Source organism: Poecilia latipinna, unplaced genomic scaffold (genome assembly GCF_001443285.1).
Source record: "Poecilia latipinna isolate Pla-1442-1.1 unplaced genomic scaffold, P_latipinna-1.0 Scaffold3366, whole genome shotgun sequence".
Lineage (NCBI taxonomy): Eukaryota > Metazoa > Chordata > Actinopteri > Cyprinodontiformes > Poeciliidae > Poecilia > Poecilia latipinna.
In genome coordinates this window covers 20025-26495 of record NW_015115982.1, presented here as the reverse complement: position 1 = coordinate 26495, position 6471 = coordinate 20025, and the positions used below count along the sequence as shown (strand labels likewise).

The window sequence follows — 6471 nt, the reverse complement described above, 5'->3', positions numbered from 1 at the left end:
AATAAACCAAGAGAGGATAATACTAATCAAAAGAAACTAAATGGAAATGAATGAAGAACAAAATGCAAGAATAAGCGAAAAAACTAAAGTAAATATAGAGGAATAAACTGATATGGCAAGAACGTTCGAGCAATAATTAATACAGAGGACTGTATGGCAAGAATAAACAGACACTATTTCGAGCTAAAAGGTAAAATAATATTGTTGAAGTGCCATGGGTTTGTTGAGACCACATCTAATACTGAGAATAAATATATCTTACAGACCATAACAGTAAATAACTTATTACTTATTTATGTTTTTAATTAGATTTGATATATTTATTTCTTCAATATTATTTTCCATGTTAGTGTTAATGTGATGAGGCTGATGACTCCATGACACTTTCAATTTGGCTCATTAGGATTTAAGAACCAGATTTGATCTTTGTAATTTCTGTCCAGTAAAACTATTAATCTATAATCAATAGACAGGTCTATATAAAGATATAATCAATGTTTCTGTCTCATATTTCTATGGCATTAAAGGACCTGGAACTTTTGTTTTTCCACTGAAAGCTCTGGTTTGCACACTAAATGCCATGTGGGTGAAATTTTATGGATGATACTCTGATGTCTCATTCTCCTGAAGGCAGCACAGAGCTGCACCAACAGGAACTGACAGAAACAATGAAGAGAAGAAGAGTTATGATTAATGTAGTTACGGTTCTATCCATGTTTTCATGTTGCAGAGCTCAGTCGGTTTGCAAATAGTTCAAAGTTTAAACTGGCATGTTGAACATCTTTTATCTGATCATTTTGTGGAATATTTAACAACTAGAAAATGGCACAAAATAAGAATATTTTTTCCACTCTGATTGGCTGCTGATAGGCCTACCAATTTTAAGTTGAATGTCCATTACATTTTTCTTAGACACCTGTAAAAATAATTTCTATTCCCATGGCTTTTTTGTTCTCTGGGAAATTATTTTTGATGATAAATACAAAAACAACCATGAAAATCAAAACATCAACAATAGTGATAGTAATATTAACAGTAAAATAATATTCAGTGCAAGGTAGAATTCAGTTTCTTATATGGGGGGCAGTAAGGGACCTGGATAGTGGATAGGGGGGCGCTGGTCCAGAAAAGGTTGAGAAACACTGGATTGGGACAAATAATACTCAACAGCCCGACAGGCGCCGCCTTTTTTCAGCAGGAACAGGGAAGATAGTTAAAATTGATGGGAAGATGGATGGAGCCAAATACAGAACCATTATGGAAGAAAACCTGTTGCAGTCTGCAAAAGACCTGAGACTGGGATGGAGATTTATCTTCCAATAAGACAATGATCCCAAACATAAGGCAAAATCTACAATGGAGAGGTTCCCAAATAAACGTATCCAGGTGTAAGAATGGCCAAGTCGAAGTCCAGACCTGAATCCAATCGAGAGCCTGTGGAAAGAGCTGAAAACTGCTGTTCACAAGCGCTCTCCATCCATCCAAATCCTCTTATTGTACTGGCAGACGATTTTGTTAAATAGTTTTATGTGAAAAATATAGTTTAATTATTGTTATTTTAGAAATCTTAAGCAGTATGACTATCAAAGTTGTTTTATCCAACGCAAAGCTGCAGTACCGCATATGTAGTGGTCAGAGTTTTTTAAAAATCATATCACTCACCAGCAGTCTTGCTATCCTTCTAAAAGATTTTTTACTTGGTAAAGGATGACTTCAAATTTAAAATGTATAAAAAATAGAAGACGGGTCTGTACGTTTCCTTATGTTTATCTACATTTTGATTATGGGTGGAACCTTTGCTATCTCTACATGATTTGGAAAGATTCTAGAGAAATTATTACATCTCTGCTTTAGGTTAGGTAATGAAACGATGTCAGACTTATATAGTGCTTTTCAGGACCCTCAAACACACATCCACACACATTCACACTCTGATGGAAAGCTGCTGGATCGTAGCAACAACTTCAGTCTGAGAGAAACTGTCAAACGTTAACCATCCTTCCATTCCTCCATAACTGGCATATTTTTGGACGTTTTGGTGGGTATGGTTACTCCCTGTCCCTTGTGGGCAAACTTGGTAAGTTGAAAGGTTATTATCTTGCAGTGGTGGGCTTGCATCAATATCCTCTACAGCCAGCCTGGAAATACATCGCTGCTTCCAGACCTGTAGCAGTGCTAGCAGAGGTTTTTTCCCTGCTGCTGGCATGCGAGGCACCTTGGTATCTTTTGTGATGCAAATTTGTTTTGAAACAGAGTAGGTCCTCTCATTAATTTTGGATCTCATGTACCTTGATATTTCTGCAGAAGGCCTCAAACAATGAACAGCTGCACCCTCAAATTGTAAAATAGCATAAGCCATGTGATGGGCAGCAAGTTGCAATTTATGCATTTATTTTTGTTGATTTGTGCAACCTCAGTTTTGAGATCTTTGAGCAAAACTATATCTGCGTTGATTTCTTTCAGGTCTGACATCACATCTGGGGGAACTGCAGGAACATTTTGGTGTCCCCTATGTCTCCTTTCATTATTTGTGTCACTGGACAGAAATGCATGACACCAGTGGACCTATGTGTTGTGTTCCTCTTCTTATCCTGTCTCTTTATCATTAGGTCAGACAATATTCAGAACTTCAAGGAGCAGCCCATCTGAGGTACTTGGTTTCAAAAAGTAAGGCTGGAGATCACTCTTTATCACACTGAAGGCTTGTGAGAAGAGCATACAAACTCATCAGTTTTTGCCAAAGCTGATGAACTTTGGTAAAAATGAAACATAACAAAAAAACAACAAAACTCATCAGTTTTACCAAAAAAAAGCTGATGAGCTTTTACTGCGATTACCAAAGAAGTTCACACTTCCACCGCCTCCAACTTCGCAGGCATAGGATCAGACACAGCTCCATTTTCTGGCAGAACCCTAGAACCCCTGTTAGCAAGGCTAACATTTTAAGAAGCAGAGAAGGATTACGGTTCTGTTCCATATTCAATATGAGGTATAAAAACCCTTGTTAGCTTGGATGTTTTCATCACCTCTCTGTCGCACTCTGCTTTCTCATTCCTGCACTCCGCTGTCACACTTTCTGTTGTCCGCCATAGTGAGAAAGTATTCACCGCTCCTCCCCAAAGTGTAAGATGCATTGAACTTGGATCAATAACAATCAAGCACTCATGACGGACATTTCCAAGAACAAATCAGACCGTTTTTCAGAAACACAGGAAGAAACGATGTGAAATTCATCTAGCACTTATCAGTAAATATGGCAGAATCCATCATAGATGTTTGAACTGAAAATCTGTCACTTCACTTCAAGCACTTGAATGTTAAAATGTACTTGAGGTAAGACCTCAAAGATCTTTATAACTACGTGTTATTTTGTGAGTAGACACAACTACTTATTAAAATGTTTGCATCAGACGAAAGGTCGATGGTAGCTACACTTAATCATCTGGGATTGATTTTAATTGTTAAACTGAAACCAAGGCAGGCATATCTAAACATATTTGCAATTCTCTGATATGATTTAGTCCCTGCAAACATGACAAAAGTCAAAACATTCAGCATGACACAAATATGGGTGCAGCGCATTCGAGTGAATGCACCAGGTCGTTATATCTCTACCTGTGTTTACAGAGCTCAAGTTGAGTTGCTGTTATTTCTGTGAGCAGAATTCCAACCCAACACCCAGTACTTTATTAAAATTAATAGACCTAAAATGTTCCAGGATTCAGCAAGAAATTTGCTGAACATTAATGTCCTAAAAGCAGTGGTAAGAGTGCAGCTAACTTTTTAACCAAAACAATGTCTCTGTGTTGTAGCATTTGCCATCAAAACAGTCCCGGCCAGGTAATTCTGAAGTATTACTGAAGTGTCTGGTATCTGTATGTGACAGCTGTCCCTGCTGTTCTTCTGTTTATCCTTAAAGTTAGTTTACATATTAAGTAGCAAATAGTTTAGATTTAAATTTTTGATGAAAATTATTGTCATTAGCTTGACTCTTTAACTATTTGCAGTGTACACATTTAGTTAACTTTGTCAGTTTGCTATATTTTGGTTATATGCAACAGATTAATTTCTTGTTTTGAGTTACCAGTTTCCTTTGGAGCTGCTGGAGTCACTCAGAAGAGCTCCAGCTGTTTGCTTTTCCTTATATGGCTGGCAAACCTCCTCAGCGGGTCATCCATTTGTTTTCCATGGGGAAGGGACATTTGGTTCTTTAGTTTAATTTGACTATTCCTTTAGTGTTTCTTCTTTTTTCGTAGTTAGTTCAGTTACAATGGTATTTGTTTAATTTAAAAATGACATAGTATTGTTTTGGCCAGTATTTGGTTGCTAATTAAGTCTTTGTGTGTTTAATTACCCCATGTGTGTCTCAGTGGTCTGATCAGCCACTATTTAAGTTCCCCTCATGTCTTGCTTGTGAGGTCAGTTTGTGCTTAAGTTCTTTGTCTCATAACCTGAGTTGCAGTCTGTTACAGTGTGTTGATCTCTGTTTTGGGCCCAATTTACTATTTTTGAACTATTTTTGACATTTTGTAATAAATTAAGAATATTTTTGGAAACCATTCAGTGTCTCTATGGCTGGTCTTTGTAATTCCCTCAAACTTGCAATAACATTTTTAACTTGTGGTGGGGTCTGGCATATGGAGCTAGAAAGAGAGAGACGGAGAGAGAATGATTTTTTTTTAAAGACCATTCAACATCTTTTGTGTTTGCTTACAAGATAATTCTTCAGAACACTGCCTTTTACTTACTTTTCCTCTTTTCAATGTTGTAGGCTCCATCGGTATTCTAAATCAGAGACAAAATGGCAGAAGATGGAGGCAGAAGGGATATTAGGACATGGTTTACACTTCTTGCTGCTCTGCAGGTTTCCAGCATTGGAGCAGGTAAGAACAACCGAGCTTACTAAGGAGGGAGTAAGTTAGTTGATGTTATGCACCTGCCTTAGCCAGAAGTGAGAAGTTGAGCAGCTACAACCTTTCCTCTGTTTACATCCCCTAGAATTATGTGCAGTTCTGGATTGGTGTTCAGTGAAACTAGTGTGAAACTAGTGAACATTCTATTGGATACATTTCCTATATGTATCCAATAGAACACAGGTGTCAAACTCCAGTCCTGGAGGGCCTCTGTCCTGCAACTTTTAGATGTGCCTCTGCTGCACCACACCTGAATAGAATAATTGGGTCATTAGCAAGGCTTTGGAGAACTTATCTATACAAGAAGGAGGTAATGAAGCCATTTCATTCCAGTGTTTTGTACCTGTGGCATATCTAAAACTGCAGGACAGCAGAGGACTGGAGTTTGACACCCCTGCAGTAGAATGTTGTACAATATATTTCAAGGGGTATATATTGAAAATGATTTATTGCCTAGCCTTAGTCTCTACATGATTTTAGCAGGTGGAAAAGTTTTGAAAATATTAGTACTGTCATTTTTCTACATGACGAGGACCTGTGATTTTAACAGGGATGTGTAAACTTTGAGATCCACTGTGAGGAATTGCAACAAATCCCAATGGTAAGTTGTATACAGCTCTAGAAGCCAAATTGTTCCTCTGTTCCCTTTCCTCTAGTATGCCCAGATAAAGAGTTGGGACTTCGACTATGGATGCCAGGACATAGTGAAGACCACCGTGTTACAATTGGTTTTGGACAGAAAATCCTTCTTACAACTTCAGCTACAGTTCACTCAATTGAGATTCTGAATGGAGGTATGCTAGATGAATCCAACCTTGCTTCCTCATTCCTTATAGTGAAATAAATTTGACTTGGTTTTTGTCTGGTAATTTATAAACCTTAAAGCTCATAACTCAAGATTAAATTGGAAACAAAGATAAATACTGAGACTTTTCACACAGGTTCCAGAAAGACTTTCCATCTTTTCAAAAGGATGCAACAATGCAGATGTAGTTCAGGATAGCACATGGGTAGAGTGAGGCAAATCATTCATATCACCAACTGATGAGGTTGACCAGTGATGGGAGAAATATTCCAAAAGCTTTCAGATGTTCATAGACAAATAATGCTTTGCATCTTTATATACAAGCAAAGTCATTAATTAGTAAAACTGTGTGTACAAGACTGTTGGCTAAGTTTTTCTATTCTTTTTTTTTATATTACTGAGGCAGAAATGAAAGTACGTACAAAATAACTATGATGGAGCTTTAAGGTCGAAGGACATGTTAGATTGGCAAGACTGTGAGTGTGATGATGATGATGATGATGATGATGACCAAATGGAAAGAGCAAGAAGACGCCACTATTTTTATGAAAAAAAACAAACAAACAAAAAAAAACTTCTAAATTGACTTACAACCCTTGGAATGCAAACACAAACATTTTGACTTTGTAAAGTATAACTAATGTACTGTTTTTTTTTATTAATGAAACTGTCATTAATAGTAACAACAAATATACCATTTATTATATGAACAAATCAATGAAAACCACTGTATTTAACATTTATTATTTATGG

At 37.0% G+C, this 6471-nt stretch overlaps 1 long non-coding RNA gene across 1 annotated transcript in view; it reads left to right on the top strand.

The window, feature by feature from the left end:
• Positions 1–6471, top strand: part of LOC106940804 (uncharacterized) — a 44472-nt gene that overhangs the window by 20747 nt on the left and 17254 nt on the right. Inside the window, exons 2-3 of the long non-coding RNA XR_001423206.1 lie at positions 4772–4883; positions 5570–5707. This is a non-coding gene — a long non-coding RNA (uncharacterized LOC106940804). The remainder of the gene's footprint in view (positions 1–4771; positions 4884–5569; positions 5708–6471) is intronic.